This window comes from Suricata suricatta, chromosome 11 (assembly GCF_006229205.1).
Source record: "Suricata suricatta isolate VVHF042 chromosome 11, meerkat_22Aug2017_6uvM2_HiC, whole genome shotgun sequence".
Classification (NCBI taxonomy): Eukaryota; Metazoa; Chordata; class Mammalia; order Carnivora; family Herpestidae; genus Suricata; species Suricata suricatta.
Window position 1 is genome coordinate 68,322,162 of NC_043710.1, and position 19,207 is coordinate 68,341,368.

Genomic DNA, 19,207 nt, shown 5'->3' on the forward strand with positions numbered 1-19,207 from the left:
ATTCATAAAATACTTATCTTTATAGTATCAAACACAGACTCTGTGATAGGAGCTGTTCTCGGTTCTGAAAACAAGATGGTGAAGAACATGTTCTTTGCTCTCATAAAAAATAACTGGGGAGGGAGTGCTTCTAAATAATTACTTGCAACTGTAATAAGGACCATTAAGAAGTACAGCATGGCTCCTGACGCTGTCTGTGTGAGCAATAAAAGCCTTCTTCAACAGGAATTGGCAAATAGAAGTGCTGGTTTGGTCAAGTTTGGGGATTTAGTTGGCACACAGAGATTAATTGTAAGGAAAGGGCTAGGAGGCACTGGAGGCATGAAAGGAGGCTACCTACCAAGTGTAATGAGTGGCCTAGATAAAGTTGGGAGGTAGGCAGCAAGGGATCTTGCAGGACAGAGTCCTAGACTAATAGGAAGTCATGGGCAGGATCTACGGACAGGAGTGAAATGGCGTGATCATGTACATTTTAAACATTCCTTTGGTTGCTGTGTGGATTTGGGATGAGATAAAGGTGTGGGCAGATTTGAAAATTATCTGAGGCAATATAGAGAGTTTAAATGGATGTGGAGCTACTTGAGATATCAAGGATGGTGATCATTGGATCCATCCTTGAATCTGCTGTATGAATTGGTTAAGATTTTCAAAGAACTATATGTTCCAGTGTTATAGAAGAGAAGATGCTTTAAAAGAAAAGAAGGAGGTGGCAGAGGAAAACTGACCCCAAAGGCAAAATATTGGCCTGTGTGGGAAGTGGCAATATTCCTAAAATTATTTTCAACTCATGGTTTGCAGTTTTTATATCACTTCAGTACACATCAGAAAAAAGTGTCAAAACTTGGCATCATTTGGGTTATGCACCTTCTTTTCACATTTCTTTATTTAGGACAGCAGTTCTCAAACTTGGCTACATACTGGAATCACCTGGAGACATTTTTTAAAAATACTGTGGCCTGGGTGTCAGTATCAAGTTTCTAATGTAATTGGCTTGAGCATCAGGAATTTAAAAAGACACTTTAAATGCTTCTAAACATGCAGCCAAAGTTGAGAACCACTGCTTTAGAAGGGTCATTTCTCTCTCTCTCTCTGTGTATTTCTGTGTAAAGTAGCATGTGTTACATTTAATAGAAACATAGAAATAAAGAAACTATCTTGAGCAAGTAGGAAAGGAGTTAAACAATCTGGAGCACTAGATATTTGAGGAATGTGGCAGAAATTCCTACTTGCCTACAAATATTCATTCCCCCCTTTATTCTCAGCAACATATCTCTGATTTCAATTGGGGGTGGTAAAGGGTGCAGCTAAAACACTACATTTTCCAGCAACCTTTGTAGTCAGATGTGCTATGTGATGAGGTTTTAGCTAGAAAGATGTAAGCAGGGAATTCCTTAAAGGAAAATGACTCATCTTGGAGAATACCCTTTTTGCCCTTCCTGGCTTTCTCCTTTTCCTGTCTGGAATATAAACATGGTGGCTAGAGCTCCAGCAGTTGCCTTGAAATATAAGGTAACCAAGGAGAGAAAATGTGTTCTGAGTTTTGGAAGAGAAAAAACAGAGGGAGCCGGAATCCCTGTTGACTATGGAACCCCTGACTAGACTCAGTCTTTGTATATCACATTTACCTTGTTTATGCTACGTCCCCCCCCCCACCCCGATATATGCAGCCAAACCTAATTGATATAGTTGTAAGATTTTTCTATTAAATTCCCATTACCCATGATCAAAGGTGTTGTAATAAGTGGTTTTGAACATTAGTGGTTAGTAGGAGGTATGAGAGATGACAATAAGTACTGATAGCAAAGAAGCATGTGGTTCTTTCAAAATATGTCTAAAGGCAGCTCTTGTAAAAAGGAAAGGAAACATTCTCTGTCCCTTATTTCTGCCCTGCCTGTCTCTTTCTGATCTCAGATTTTAGACAGTAACATTAGTATTATTGTTAAAATCATTATGGCTTTAATAGAATTTATGAGTTAGGCTAGAATCTTCAGCACACTTTACAGAATTGTTTCTATGGAAAAATGCATTCTTATTTTAAAAACCTGTATATTTAATAGTGAAACTAAGTGCTTTTAACCTAAAAAATGTGGATGGCCTAGACTAAATACAGCTATTTTACATAATGTCAGTGATTATAAATAAACACATATCTCTTTGCTAATGAATATACTTATATCCTTATTTTTTAGGCATCTATGTTTATATATACTGCTTATATGTTGGTATTCAGTATCTGACACTTTGGTATACAATGGGGTTTAGCTTTATACTTATATATTTGTTCTTTGCAGAGACCATTTTACAAGAGAAAATGGATTAATCTTATTCTCCCCTTATTCTTCCATAGTTGTTTATTTAGAATACATATATGACAATGAAATTTATTATGTACTATAGTTAATTCTAAAGGGGCATGTTTCTCCTCCTAGGTCATGAACTATTAATGTCCACAATAACTTATTGGGATTGGAAACATGTGGTATGTGAAGTTGGAATCCTTTCATCAGCTAAAGATAATGAACTGAAAAAAATGTATAAATATTTACTACTTTTTTTCTGCTGTTCTGCTCAATCCTAATTGCTTTTATATAGATGCAATTAGTACACTAATTCTAAATTTTTTTCATATGACAGCATTCACCATTATTTTTACATCAAATAAAAGAGTATCTTTTATCAAATGTCTTTGAACTCTTCCTATGTAACCCATTTTTATCATATCTGAAACTAAATAAAACCCCACTAGATACATGCATTGGAAGAAATGTATGTAAGGCATGCCTCTAACGTGATATGATTATTTTCACAAATTTAGCAGAATTTATACATTCAAATGCATGTTTTTTTTCATTTAATGTGAACCACTCAGAAGACTTTATGTTTAGTTTAATAATGCTGCCATTGCACAAAATACTTTTGTAACTATTCTCTTGGAATAGCAAATTGGATTCTGATTAGAGTGTTATAATCACTGAATCTTGTAATTGGATAAGTTCTTAGAGTTTCCAAAAATGGATGTGAATCACAATCACTTGCAGAGTCTACAAAAATACAACACAAGGGTCTAACTCAGGAGATTTTTAATCAGAACAATTTGGGGTAGGACAAATGAATCTTATTTTGAATAAACAAGCTCAATGATGATACTGGTCCTTGGTCCTTGGTTGGCAGCCCAACCATAGACTATTAATCCAGTGTGTGACTTCTCATCCAGTGTGTGAATGTCCTATATGATAATTCCAAGATGTGATCATCCTAGCCCTACCTAAAACTTTCCATAAACTATATTGTCTCAGGGCCAAGATTAGCGGTGGGGGAAGATAGATTAGAAAAGCCATTGGTCAGGATGACAGGTGGAGGTTGGAGGTGAATAAACTGGTCAGAAGACAAGAGGATAGTCATGGGATATAGCATGGGATATAGGGAAAAAACTAAGTCATTGTCCTCAAGAAAACACTGAGTTGGTAAAGACATTTTAGACCTATAGTTGAAAAATATTATGAGGCAAACAGAAGAGTCAGGAGACTCTTTTAACCAAGTTGACAGCAATGCTACTAACTAAGATGAAGGCTGCAGGAATAAAATGGTCACATTTTATGGGGAAGATATCTAGTTCCAATTTGGACATGTTGTGTTTGAAATGTCTATGAGTTACTGAGTAGGAGGAAGCAGAGGTATATAAGAGCTTTCAGGGTGGAAGTTACAGATTTAGGAATCATCTGTTTACAGGGGGAAATAAGAGACATGGAAATACAGGCAATTAATGAGGAAATGCACAGATATAGATGAGAGCAGAGCCTAGAAGTCCAGCATAACACCAATGTTAAGGAATGGCAGAGGGGAACATATGCCAGGGAAGACATAAGGAAGGAAAGAAGTACATCAGAAGTCAACGGGAAATGGTCAATTGGATGGCCCACCACACCCTTGTCTAACAATATCATTCAGTTTTTCCTTTTTTAAAAAACCCTTACAGGGGCTCACACAAAGCTTTGAGCTTCATGTTTGCTCATCTTTTCATGTTTGATACATCTCTTCTGGGGATGTATCTTTCTCTTATACCTTTCCACTTTTAGTGCTATTAGATCTATAGTATTTCTTTTGAACAAGGTGGTATCCTTGATACCTTGATAGGTGTATTCCTATCATGGAACATATTCTTCCAAATCTCAGAATAATGCTAATCCTATTATGATATAAATTTAAATTCTCATTGATCACCACTTCTGCTGTGTGCATTGGTTTACAAACATTTGAATGCCCTGTTATGCTTTCTAAGTTCTTCTTTATTTCCTTCTGGATTTTTTAAATCCTTATTTCCTTCTTAGTGTAATGGTAAGCTACTGGAAGTAGTCTTAGTGTACTCGTCAATTACTACATATTAGAAGGATATATAGAGGCTAATTAAGTATCTATCTATCTATTTAACAGTTTTACTATACATTTAATTGATTTAGCATGTGTTATGTTTTAGATTAAAAAGTCTTGATCATGTCAATGAAGTTTCCTCCTAGCAGCATATAAGAGTTTCATAGAGAATGCATGACATTGCAGTCCTTTCTAGAAATGCAGATGATAAATACACCAGAAAACCAAGATCTATTTTCTGATAACATCTATTTAAGTAGCTATCCACTTCTCACTGTCCTCTTCTTTCCTGCTTAATCCTTATTCTATGGTTCTCTAGTATAATATATCCTTGAATAGCTTGAAATGAGATATATTGAAAACACAAGAGGTTTTCTTTTTTTAAAAAAAAGGTAGAGTGAACTGCCAAAACTCTATTGTCCACATTCATCTTGGGATTCCAGGAATGTGCTTTCCATTCCTCTAGTGGGAGGATGGATGGTCCACTGATTTCCTGAACACCTAAAAACAATATGACTGCTTAGCAATAATTAGTACACATACTTATTTTTTGGTATTAGTTTCATAGGATTAATATTCTTGTAGTTAATAATTCCCAGACTATTACATTTTCAAATTCCATTCCAGGTGTCTGTTGATAAAGAAGGAATGAAGAGTCAAGGAACCTGGGATGGATTCTTGATATTTTATAAGTCAGCTAGGCAGAAATGCCTTAACAATATCCATATTTTTGGAGGAAGGGAAGTTGCTGAGAATTTCTCAGAATCAGATGTATGTGTGCTCAGCTGCAGGTCAGGCCATTTCAGGTATACAAAACTATACAGGGCTGTTGTAGGATTATCCCTTTGATACACAAGCAGTAGATCTCCCCAGAGTACAAGGTGTTGACTGGTGACTAGCCTCATGCTTGTTTCAGTCTGTCCCATCCATTGACCATTTATCTGTCTTTACTCCTTTCTTTACTTGTCTAGATTTTGATTTCTAAACTGTTGATCTGATAATCTGATATACCAGAGGAATGTAGACACAGAATTCTTTCTGCCTCCTCATATCCCTGATCTTTTGATATAGATATAGATTTATTTATTTATCACTTCCATGGTTCAGAAGAATTAGAAGTGGTGTGTGTGCATGTGTGTGTGTGTGTGTGTGTGTATTTTTCTTTGTAGCACTTACTATAATATCTATTTCCTGTGTATGCATATGAGAGAGAGAGAGAGAAAGATTAGATTGTTAAGGTCTATCCTCTTTCCTTGATTTAACACTCTAAGGTAAGGGAATTTATCTTGTTTGCTCACAGATAGATCCCTGGTACAGTGCCTTATTCATATGGTTAACATAGCAACTCATAAATTAATATATTTACTATATAATGAAAGTTTATAGTTTTCATCCTGGTGTATGGACAAGTCATTTTTGCAAACCCTTTTAAGATGCTCCAAGTTACAGACTTCTTAATTACCATTATAGATAGAAGTCTAAATTCAGTTCATTACACCTAAATTTTTAAGTTTCTGGTAACCAGAGAAAGAAAAACTAAGTATGTCAAAAGCTTACCTCTGTCTAGAGGTGACTTGTTTCACATTAGAAATATTCCTGGTACTAACTTGGCAATGATAAATGCTTTATGATTGACAAATTAACCCAACTATGAGTAACTCATTGGGTCTGAGAAGCATAGGTGGAAGAAAGAAAAAAGCAGTAGACAGAAGTCATTCTTTAAGAAGTGACATCTAATTATGAAGTTCAGATTCACTCTTCTCAAGTAGGCTGTTAATTGCAACATGTCTTACTTTAGGCCAGTAAAAAACGTCCTCAGTGGGGAAGGCTTACTTTAGAATTAATTGATTTTTACCATTATCTTATCATGAAACAAAGCATACCACGATTACTCCCTGAAATAAAAATTTAGTCTGTATCCAAAATGCTGGGTAAGCTTTATACGAACTGCCTCAATAGGAAGCCACACCATTCCTGTTTATGCCAACATTACAAAAAGGAGGAAACTGACATTTTTTGAGTGCCTACTATATGTCAGATGTTCACTTATATATTTTAGTAATCTTCATAATAAACAAGTAAGGTAGGTATTATTAATTCTATTTTATAATAGAATCATATAAGTTTTAATAAGCTAACTTACTGGGGCTGAGGTCAAACCCTGTGAGACTTTTTTTTAACTGATTAATTGATGCTCTATCAGGAGAGGGAAACTGATCAAGTGCCCCTTTGAAAGGGGTCTTAAGGCTACTTAGTAGTAAAGAGAATCATGATAAACAGTGTCAGCCCATGAGCAAGGAGAGGCTAGTAGTGGCATACATATTTGATATTTGTTATCCTTACAAAAGTCCATGCCTTCTTCTGAGAAATCTCATGGGTTCAAACTCATCAGCAATGTTCTCATACTGGAACATACGTCCTGCATTGCTGAACCGGAGACACTGATTGTTAAGTTGTTGCTTTTGTGTCCCTAAAGCTTTCTAGTGTTGAAATTTTTTTGAATGGGTACCAAATACCGAAGATTGATTGTGAGACATTCCTAACATTGCCACATTGGGACTCACGGCTCTCCATTTATCATCGGACCCAGCCTATATTATGCCCTTCATGGTTTATTAAATATTTTTGTTTTAGAGTCCCTTAATAAAATCCCTTCAGAGAGCTGACAACTCAGGGCTATAGCTTTTATTTAGTTTTTATTTTTGTTCTTTTTATTGGTTATATTTTATAAGGGAGTTTGAAATTGTATGCAAAGATTTATTTCATAATTAAAGCATAAAGGATGATTTAATGATACTGCAGAGTGCTAAGGGGAAGGATTATCACAGATGCACATTTGTAGGGAACAGCTTCGAAAAATATGACTTCCGGTCATACTGCAGATAAAGAAGAGAGGAAAAACAGAGTATGAATTTAAATAGTAAAATGTGCTGACTGGAATTTGCTCCATTTTTACATTTCCCCTCTCCCTTTTCACTAGCTAACTCCTCCATACTCTTTCATTTGACAGATCCTTTGAGGATGGCTTTTCTGATTTTCTGACCCCAAAGGACAGATTCCTCTCAGGTGGGAAACCTCTGGGCCTGTGCCTGTCACACCATTTCCACAACATTTGTTTGCACATAATAGCACAACTATCATGCTCGTAGTGAGTTTGCATGTCTATTTTACCTGGCAATTTGACAGCAGGATACAGTGCCTTTGCTTTTGTACTGTGCTTGGCACACAACAGGGAGTTAAACAGCTTGAATGAATGCATAGTTACATTAAAGAAGAAGCGGGACACAGATGAATGAAACTGGACCACCTTCTTAACGCCATACACAAAAATAAACTCAAAATGGATGAAAGACCAAAATGTGAGACAGGAAACTATCAAAATCCTAGAATATAACACAAGCAGCAACCTCTCTGACCTTGGCTGAAGCAGCTTTTTACTAGACACATCTCTAGAAACAAGGGAAGCAAAAGCAAAAATGAATTATTGAAACTTCATAAAGATAAAAATCTTCTGCACAATGAAGGAAACAATCAACCAAACAAAAAGGCAGCCTACAGAATAGGAGAAGACATCTGCAAATGACATTCCTAATGGGTTAGTATCCAAAATCTGTAAAAAACTTATCAGACTCAACACCCAAAAAACAAACAACCCCGTTAAGAAATGGGCAGAAGACATAAATAGACATTTTTCTAAAGATGTCCAGATGGCTAACAGACACATGAAAAGATGCTCACCATCACTCATCATCAGGAAAATATAAGTCAAAACCATGTGAGATACCACCTTACACCTGTCAGAAGGGCTAAAATTAACCACACAAGAAAGAACAGATGTTGTCAAGGACCAGAGAAAGGGGAACTTTCTTACACTGCTGGTGGGAATGCAAACTGGTGCAGACTGCAAAAAACACTGTGGAGGTTCCTTAAAATGTTAAAAACAGAACTGCCTTGTGATCCAGCAATTACACTACTAGGTATTTATACAAAGAATACAAAAATACTGATTTGAAGGGGTACATGCACCTTGGCATTTATAGCAGCATTATCAACAATAGCTAAATTATGGAAAGGGCCCAAATGTTCATTGACTCATGAATGGATGAAGAAGATATGGTACACACACGAGAGCATGCGCACGCACGCACACACACACACACACACACACACACACAGGGATATTACTCAGTCATCAAAAAGAATGAAATTTTGCTGTTTGCAATGACACAGATTGAGCAAGAGTGTATTATGCCGAGAGAAATGTCAGATAATGACAAACACCATATGACTGCACTCATGTGGATTTTAAGAAACAAAACACATGAACACAGGGGAAGGAAAAAAAAGAGGGAGGCAAACCATAAGTGACTCTTAACTATAGGGAATAAACTGAGGGTTTCTGGAGAAGAAATGGGCAGGGGATGGGCTAGATGGGTGAAGGGCATTAAGGAGGGCACTTGTGATAAGCATTGTGTATTGTATGTAAATGATGAATCACTACATTCTCCTAAAATCAATATTACACTTTATGTTAAGTAACTAGAATTTAAATAAAAATTTGAACAAATTAAAAAAGTTTTTAAAAAGAGGGACAGTTGAAGAATCAGGAAGCATACACTTTATTTTTAACTTACATATACCTAATTCCTGTGAATGTGAGACTTTTACTCTATTTAAGTCTCGGGTTTTTTACACATGAAACAGAAATGATACAGAATTCCAATCTTCCCTGTATTCTTTCTCTTCCTTATAGTGAGAGCTTTAATCTAGAGAAACTCTTGTAGAAGAATTCATGTATGAGAAATTAAAGACTAATTACCCGAAAAGCATCAGTGAAGCAATTTCTCAGGACTGAGTCCACAAACTGCTTAAAAGTATTTTTGTGTTTGGGGTGCCTGGGTGGCTCAATCAGTTATGTGTCTGACTTCGGCTTAGGTCATGATCTCACAGTTCATGAGTTCTAGTCCCACCCACATCGGGCTCTGCTCTGATAGTTTAGAGCCTGCTTTGGATTCTGTGTCTCCCTCTCTCTCTCTGTCCCTCCCCAGCTTGTACTTTCTCTTTCTCTCTCAAAAATAAGTGACCATTAAAAAAAAAACTATTTTTGTGTTTTCCTAGAATAAAATATTTAAGTCATCACTTTAAAACCTACTATCAATAAAATTATACATATATTTTCATCCATAATGAGTGTTTTTTCAATTAATTTATATTTATTTATATTAATTTTCTGGTTTCCCAGACCTGTTCCCCTGGTTTTAGTCAGACTCTTATTTTATTTAATTTATTTATTTTTTTTTTTGCAAATAGTCTGCATACTAAAGGCATTTTTCCTCTTGTGTGGCTGGCTGGTCTTCCATCAAACTGTTCAGAGGCTTTCTGATTTTATGATAGAATTTTTGCTGGTCCCACAGTATTCCTAATGTGTTCTTATAGACCCTGTCACATGGTCTTGATTTTTTTCCCCTTGGAGACAGGTGAGGAGTGGTCCAAGGCCTGGGGTTACTTTACGTTACCACCTAAGGCAGATTGCAAAATTGCATGTATACTCTGTCTTGGATTTTACCTCTTGTTTCTCTTCCCAAGCCTACTAATTCCTGAATTTTAAGAGTCATAATATTACAAGTATTTCTTTTTCTTCAGATTTTATTTAAACTCAAGTTAGTTAAAATACAGTGTGGTATTAGTTTCAGTAGTACAATTTAGTGATTCATCACTTACATATAACACCCAGTGTCATAGGAACAAGTGCCCTCTTTAATGCCCCTGGCACCCAATGCCCAATACCTCTCTAGCAACACTCAGTTTGTTCTCTGTATTTCAGTCTCTTAAGGTTTGCCTCCCTCTCTGTTTTATTTCATTTTTCCTTCCCTTCCTCTATGCTCATTGTATTTCTTAACTGAGTCACTGACATATATTTTATTAACTAAAATGCTCATGTTTACTTTAAAAAGAAAATATAGAAACAAAGATTGCCGGGGACAGTTTAATGCCTTGTGCTACCATGAAAGAGATTAAGGATGTTCATCCAGCACAACTAGAGCATGCCACTCACTTCTCCGTTCAGTGCATATTATCGAGCACCCACTCCTTTCAAGGCACTTGGCCTGCACCATGATGACACAGAGACAATCATTTATTCCTTTAAACCAGTGTCTTGGTCAAACACTCAGGCTCCGTGACTCTACTCTTCTAGGCACTGTGCTGAGCACTATTCATTCACATATCATCTTTAATACCCCACACTCTACCAGGTAGGCACCATTATTTCATTCATTTTTAATTAAGAGAAGTGAGGCAGGATTGGAGCTAGAGAGCATTTGAAGTGAAAGGCATCACAGGAGGAGAAGAAAAAATGTGGAAAAAAGAGGAAGAAACATAAGAAAAGGGTGAAGTGCAGAAGTCAGATGTGCAGAGGCACATCTCTACAGCCTCAAAACTTGTCATAAGAGAGTTATAATATTTCTGGCAATTACTACTGAGAGATCAAATTGGAAGTCAGAAAAGCTTTACGAGGGAAGATAATAATACTCCCTGCTTCCATCTCAGGGATTAGAATGAGGACCATATAAAATAACATGTGACTTGAGGAGCAGCATGATAATTATGAAGTGAGAAAAGTAGGAAAAAAGGAAGTCTATGCATAAAATAGTAGTGACTCAACATCTGCTAAATTACTGTGTGTTTTATTAGATTGTCCTATGTTCTTCTGGGGAAAAGTCAGGCCTGTTTCATCTTTCTAGCCCATTTATATATATATATATATATATATACACACAACACCAAGTAAATGGTATTATATTGTCTTAAATTGTTTGTAAGTACAAGGCAGCACATATGCTCTCTGGATTTTTCACTTGACTTAATGTGATTTTTTAAGAGCTGGCAAGATAAGAGACATTTATCTGTTTCATATTGCTCATATAATATGCCAGTGCTTTATGAAGTGCTTTCCAGGTGGGTTGGGTAATGTAGTGGTAGGCACTGTGCTTTAATGTTTTATGTTGTCGAGAAGGAAATGTGATAATTTATTTTGAGTAAACTATATTTATCAAAAACTGAAATCAATGAAACCACATGATTTTCTTCAGTCTGGATATATTAGAGTGGTTTTTGACCAAGATGACATTGTTTTTACCTACAAATTTATCATTGTGAAGAAGAATACAACACCCATTTTTCATTTCACAGTTTTTGGCAAGATGAAAACTGGCTTATGCTCTCTTTGAGACTTATATTGAGAAGTTCCTTTGAGAGAGGGCCTTTTAGGTATTTTATTTCTCCTGGCACAAAAGGTGTTACATTTATAAATATGCCATCCTTTTTGACTTATCTGGTAGGATAAACATACTTATCAGTTAATGAAAATTAAGAATTTGGAAGAGTAAGAAGACATTTCACAATTTTTTTGACATATGAACCCTGGGATTTTATTTTAAAAAATCATTGTTCTTTTCAGCATGAACTAAAACAGCTTCATGAGCTCATTATTTGAAAAGAACAACTGCACAAAATTTTTCATTGCATTTTAGAGAACCTTTCAGAAAGGATCTAGTGATTCATGCTCATTTCCATATTGTCTACAGCATTGTATCAAGGAAAAGGCAGAAGTTTTACATAAGGGCTTTTACAGTGAGGCTTGAACCTTTTTTCTGTTACTTTACTGTGTGACCACAAGCACAGATATTTTACATTTTCTTTTCTTTTAAATTTTAACATTTATTTATTTTTGAGAGGGAGACAGGGACAGAGACAGAGAGAAAGCAGGGGAGGGGCAGAGAGAGAGGAAGACATTGAATCCAAGGCAGGCTCCAGGCTCTGAGCTGAAGTGGGCCACTTAACTGACAGAGCTACCCAGTTTTCTCTAGAATGGAGATAGTGAGTCCAAACTTTTTGGAAGACATGGACGATTAGCTGGCAGAACACAAAATTCCTATTACAATGGTGTCAGGTACTCAATACATGAAGATTTGTTTCCTTTCTTCTATTCTGTAACTTATTTATTCAGCAAATATTTATTGAATATCTATTATGTTCTAGGAGATTCATATTCCAAAGTGAACAAAACATGCAAAAAAAAGAAACCCTACTCTTTAGCTTAATATTCCAACGGGGGATACTGACAATATGCATATGATCAATAAAAATAATACATAAATAGTATAATAGAAAAAAAGTCATATGTGAGCAGAGAAAATCAGAGGTAGAAGAGGATAAGGAGGGATAACTGGTAGTATTAAACAAGTTGCTCAGGGTTGACATTTGGGCAAGGAAGGAAGGATAATACTGTGGGTGTCTGGATGGAACATTCCAGCCAGAGAGAACAGCTAGAGCTATGACCCTAGGATAAGAGCCTTTTAAGTGACTTAACAGGGGTGCCTGGGTGTCTCAGTCAGTTATGCGTCCAACTTCGACTCAGGTCATGATCTCATGGTTCGCGGTTCGAGCCCCCCATTGGGCTCTGTGCTGAACACTTGCTCAGAGCCTGGAGCGTGCTTCGGATTCTGTGTCTTCTTCTCTCTCTGCCTCTCCCCTCCTCACACTCTGTCTTACTCTGTCTCTCAAAAATAAATAAATATTAAAAGAAAAGTGATTTAACAGAAGTAAAAAAGGACCAATGAGTTAGGGGGAGGGGGAGAGGAACTGAAGGGGACGATACTTCAGAAATATACCAAAGGGCCAGATTATACAGAACATAGAGTTGTAAGGACTTTGACTTTGAATGAGATAGGAAATCACTGCAGGTTCTTAGAGAGTGGAGTAGCATGATTTGGCTTAGTTTTCAAAAATAGTTCCTCTGTTTGGGTATTAAGAAATGGCTGTAGTTAGGGGCAAGAGTAGAATCAGAAATACTACTTAGGAGGTATTCTCATAGTAAAGGTAATTAATTATTACGATTAGGACCAGGGATCTTACAGTGGAGGTAGTGAGAAGTGATAGAATTCTGTATTTGAAGAGTTGGTGGAATTTCCTGATTGATTGATTAAAGGATATGAGAGAAATTAAAAGATGATTCCAAAGTTATTGGCCTGAGCTACTGAAACAATGGATTTGCCATCAAGTAAAATATAGAATGCTAAGGGATAGAGCAACTTTGGGTATCAGGAAGATAAAGACCTGGATTACATCTCTAGAAATGTAGAATTTGGGTATCTATTAGACATTCAAATAAATATATCTGGTAGGCAGTTGAATATTCAAGTGTGGAGACGAGATGAGAAGTCAGGGCAATATATTTAAATTCAGAAATTTCTTCAGTGTATAACTGAGAATAATAACATGAGACTGGGTAAGATCACCAATGAAGCAAGTATAGATAGAAAAGACTAAGCCCTGGGACACTCCAGAACGCTATCCTTAGTTTTATTTCAATCACATAGCTCGATATAAATGTAAAAATACTGAGGGCGACAGATGCTAAATCCCTTTGGGGAGGGTTAAACATATTTTTTTTTCTCTTGTGATTGAGAAAAATAGAAGTGGATAATTATGCCTTCAATGAAACCAGATAACTTTTGATTACTGAGAGTGTTTAAAAAAAAAGATGCTCTCTCCCTCTCTCTGCCTCTTCCCTGCTTGCACTCTCTCTGTCTCAAAATAAATAACTAAACTTAAAAAATGTTATATATAAAAAAGGGGGTGGTTGGGTGGCTCAGTCAATTAAGTGTCTGTCTCTTGATTCCACTCAGGTCATGATCTCACAGTTCACAACTTTGAGCCCCAGGTGGGGCTCTGTGTGGATAATGCAGAGCCTGTTTGAGATTCTCTTTCCCTCTCCCTCTGCCCTCTTTCTGCTTGTGCTCTCTCTGTCTCAAAATAATTAAATAAACTTAAAAATGTTATAAAAGAAAGATGGTAAATGCCTTTTATATTGTTATGGCTCATGACTACTTTTTTAGGGTTTTCAGATCACCATTAACCCTGCATAATCCATTCATTTAGAATCAGAAGGCCTAAGAAGAAAATCTGAGTGACTTTAAAGGAAATGCTTATAATAGTTGGTTATAATAGTTAGTTCATTCTGTGCCATTCACTGGGCTAAATAGTCACTGATTTAAAGGATCTTACTTTCAAATGTGGAAGACAACCCAGAGAGATTGGAACCTTTTCCAGATATTCTCATTCATTCAATCAATCTCTATATTAATTTCTCATCACTATATCTTTTAAAATATTATTAACAATAGACTGATAGTATAATTGAACTGTTGACAGGTACTAAATTACTTGCACACTATTTAATCTCTCCAATAATTCTTTGAACTAGTCACTACTGTTACCTCCATTTTATGTAAGAACTTGAAGCTCTGAGAAAAAAATTTGCATAAAGTCACACAATGAACCACTGATGGAGTATAGATTTGAACATGGATTTGTCTGACTCTAAGGCCTTTTGATTTAAACCACTATGCTATTGAAAGACAATAAAGATGAATTGTTGCAGATATGTCATGCACACAGCTAAAGTTCTCATCTGAATTTTTTAATACTACATTTGTTATAAATTCACCTTCCTTAGATTGTATTGGTGTTTATGTAGCAAACGTAAGGAAAATCTAGAAGGTACCTAGAGATCTGGGAATTCCATTGTTCAACAAAGTAATTATTTTCTTTTTAAAAAATTTGTTTTCTGTTTTTTATTTTTGAAAGACAGAGAGAGACAGTGGGAGCAGGGGAGGGTCAGAGATAGAGGGAGACACAGAATCTGAAACAGGCTCCACCCTCTGAGCTAGCTTTCAGCACAGAGCCTGATGCGGGGCTCGAACCCACAAACTGTGAGATCATGACCTGAACTGAAGCCAGACGCTTAACCGACTGAGCCAGGTGCTCCAAAGTAATTATTTTCTTTCACACCTGGTCATCATTATGATGTTTGGTCTTTAGAAAAGGATATTCCCCATATTATTGGCTTTGTTATAAGGGTAAGTGTGAAATAATGCTTCACTCTTCCCTGAAAAGCTTTATTATTTTGGAAAAAGTATTTTCAGACACATATATTTGTCAGATATGATATGTTGTAACAGTACTTTTTTTTCTGCTGGAAGATTCCTCTCCCTTTTACCTGGTTAACTTCTCATTTTACATGAGAATTAATTCCGTTTCCTTCCAAAAGGTACCACATAACTGGCTAATTTTCTCTTCTCAATGTTCCTGTAGTAATCACTGCATACTCTCATTTTAACATTTTCCTTCCTCCTTTGTTCCTTTCCTTAGTTTATTCATCCATTCCTTTATTTCTTTTTCTTTTTTTTAAACTTTATTTATTTATTTTGAAAGAGAGAGAAAGTGCAATCTGGGCAGGAGTAGAGAGGAGAGAGAGAGAGAATTCACACTGTCCACACAGAGCCTGATGTGAGGCTCAAACTCAGGAACCATGAAATCAGGACCTGAGCCGAAGTTGGCTGCTTAACCAACTGAGCCACCTAGGCATTTCTCTTCTTTCTTTTATTCTTTCATTGGACAAACATTAAATCAGTTTCCACTATATGCTTGGCATACTTTATATATCAATTTGAAATTGCCTCCTAATTTACATGTTTGTCTGCCCAGACCCTGGGATACTTGACGGTGAGAATTGTGTTTCCATGATCACTGTGTCCGGTGCTCAGTGCTATGTTTGAACCTCATTAGAACTATTTGCTCATGAGTACTATCCCCTGTGCCACCAGTGAACCTGGCATACAGTTCTTTTACAGCACATATCATATGTTGTACTCTTAATGCAATGATTTCAGCCAGCCCTCTTCTGTTATGGAGACTTGATTCTACATCAATGAGAACTCAGACACGTTCCATTTATATCTCTATCAACAGAACTTAGCACAGATTGACAACAGTATAGAAACGATGAAAGAACTTTTGCTGAATGACTGATAGACTAACCCGCTTGTATAACATATATTCTTATTCAAATTTTCATCTAACCTGTAAGGACCAAACAGACTCCATGACAGGCTTTAAGTTTCCCCTCTGACCTTAAAGGCCTAAGTGTCGGTTTTCCAGAATCATTAAACAATAACAGGGAAGGGCATACATTGCTCAACAGGCGACCACCCTAGTAACACCCAATCAGGAGAGGCCAGCTACCACTCTCCACATTCCTAAGGGTGAGGCCTGCAGATGGAAACTTTAGATAGGACCCTGTTACCTAATGTTAAAGTTAACCCCATAGTCGCCAAACAAGTCCTTAGGATTGCCCTATAATTGGTTGATTTTAAAGGAACTCTAAATATTGTGATTGGGTCCCGCCAAAAGTAACGAATATACTAAATAATATGTATGGCTGAAACTGTTGTCAATACTATTACCTAAAATGACTGGATTGCTGTACCTGTGTCTCAATTTCCTGTAACTCCCTCTTCCCAAACCCCATAAAACCCTGCTCCGCCCTTGTTCAGGGCTCTCAGCACGGATCCACTGCGCTGGTAAAAGCTGTGAGTCTGATTTCAAACCCCTAATAAAGCCCTTTGGCTTTGCATGCGTGACTCAGTCTCCCCGGTGGTCTCTGGTCATTGGGGGATACTGCGAATTGGGCATTACAAACCCAGAAGCCAAGAAATTAGAGGTCACCATTATGAAAACCTATTCCATTTTTAATATTAACAGGAACTATTTATTATAATTATAATGATAAAAATAAACATATTTTCCACCTAAACTCATATAAAATCTACTCTAAAGAATCAGAAGCAAATAATATTTAATACATGGCAAGAATTTTTTTACCCCTTTCCTCATCTAGATTGAATTGTAATAAATAGGCAGCATATTTTCAATGAAAATGTCAGAGTGATTTGAAGATAATTAACATATGACCAGCTTGAATGCTGAAATTTTTTCCTTTCTATGGTTTTTTGAAAAAAACAAAAACATAATACAAAAACAGGATTCAAAAATGAAATTGTGGAAAGGGTAGGTGGTATAGCATAAAACGGTACAATCAATAGTATTTAGTCTTGATTTTCCACTAGTTTTCTCAATTAGTTACTATCTTGAGCAATTTACACAATCCTCCTGGGTCTTAATTAATTGAATTGTAAAATAATATCTACCTTATAGGCTTCAAAAGGATAATGCTTAAGATAGTTATAATTTTTGGTAATGAAAATCAATCCTCCCTATGATTTTTTTAAATGTACTTATTTATTAAAAGGCAAAGAAAGGAGTGCCTGAGTAGTTCAGGCGATTAAACATCAGACTCGATTTCAGTTTAGGTTATGGTCTCATGGTTCGTGGGATTGAGTCACATCTGGCTCAGTGCTGACAGCACAGAACATGGTTGCCATTCTCTGACTCCCTCTCTCTCTGTCCCTTCACGGCTCTCTCTCTCTCTAAATAAACAAACATTTTTTAAAAAGGCTAAAAAAACTTCCCAAGAAAAGTGGGACAAACCAATGAACACAAATGAAGTAATTATTTGTAAGAAGAAAGTATCTCAAATGTGGAGGTCTGAAACTTGTCAGTGGTTAGTCTTCTTGGAGCTCATCCTCCAGTCCCTCCCAGGTTCCCACCAACTCCCTTTTGTTTGATTCTGTTCTCTTTTACTCCCTTCATTAGTATACAAAGGTTTCCACCTCCAAAGCAATTAGGTAACTCTGGGAACCAAAGAAACTTCCTAGAGAATGTTCCTATTGACATTAAAATGCTGATGGGCACTGCCTTACTTCTATTTTACAGCTTTGCCTTTAAAATAAGTAAGATACATTTCTTTATAAGTGAAAAGCAGGAAATCATCCTAACTTCCTGTCATAAAGGCTCTCACTGAGTTCCTTTTTGAAAGTCATGTGTTTTTTTTTTTTGCTTTTTCCTTTTAGTTGGGTTTGTTAGAAGGTTCCCAGAGTTGGCAAACCCACCTGAAAGGGTTTCTGTGGTTTGGGCTTTAGACCAAGGAGCCAAAGATCTGCTACTTTTAACCTAACCCAAATTCTTTGAGAGAAAACAAATGAAAGATTCTTTCTAGGACAATTTTTGCATATATCTGGTGGGGAATGGTGTACAATGAAGAAGTTGTTTTGGCAGAGACTGTTTGGAATTCTCCAAGCGCTGAACCCAAATTGTTGCCTTCCACTATATCCCCCTAGCCCCCACTCCCTGCCTTCTTATTCTAGCCTGATTATATTATAGTTACAATCTTCTCTCAGGGAAACAATTACCTTCTCTTTTTTATTTTAATTCCTAATCGGCTCTCTTTGTTGCTCTTTATTCCCACCACATCATCATAGTCCAAAAGGCAAATAGTTTCACGTTGTGATTTGCAAAATTTCATTACTGTGGTTTTCTCTTACCCACCTTTTAAAATCCCAATTCTAATCCTTATTTTTAAGTTGTATCTTTCAGTATCCAATATTTAAATAGCTCAACTAGTATGCAGTGTTTTAAGTTATAAAGATTGTAAACATGCAAGGAATTATAGAACAAACATAAAAAAAATCTAGATTTGACAAATGGTGATATTATGTCATGATTATTTCAAATCACACACATGCAGTTTACAGATAAAATGGAAACTCTTTCATAACTCCCACCAGACTCCCTACCTTCTCTCTCTACAGATTAAGCCACTATTCTGAAATCATTATTCTTCCTGTTCATGCTTTTAAACATAATCATTCTTTACATTGCTGCTATTTGAATAATATTCATAAAGCAGCCCACCCTGTTTGCACTCAGTTTTTGGATATTCCTGGAGGTGATAATTGCCTTGTTTGAAATTATCCTTTCTACTAGAATGTAAACATCATAAGGGCTGGGAATTTCATGTTTTGGTCATTGGAATATTTTCAGCCTTTAGAACATTGCCTGGGACAGAAGAAGAGCTAGGTATATTATATATTTGTTG

At 36.3% G+C, this 19,207-nt stretch overlaps 1 protein-coding gene across 3 annotated transcripts in view; it reads right to left on the reverse strand.

Annotated features, from left to right (window-relative positions):
• GRM5 (glutamate metabotropic receptor 5) overlaps nucleotides 1-19,207 on the reverse strand; it is a 528,959-nt gene that overhangs the window by 53,884 nt on the left and 455,868 nt on the right. The gene's annotated exons all lie outside the window — the stretch shown is intronic.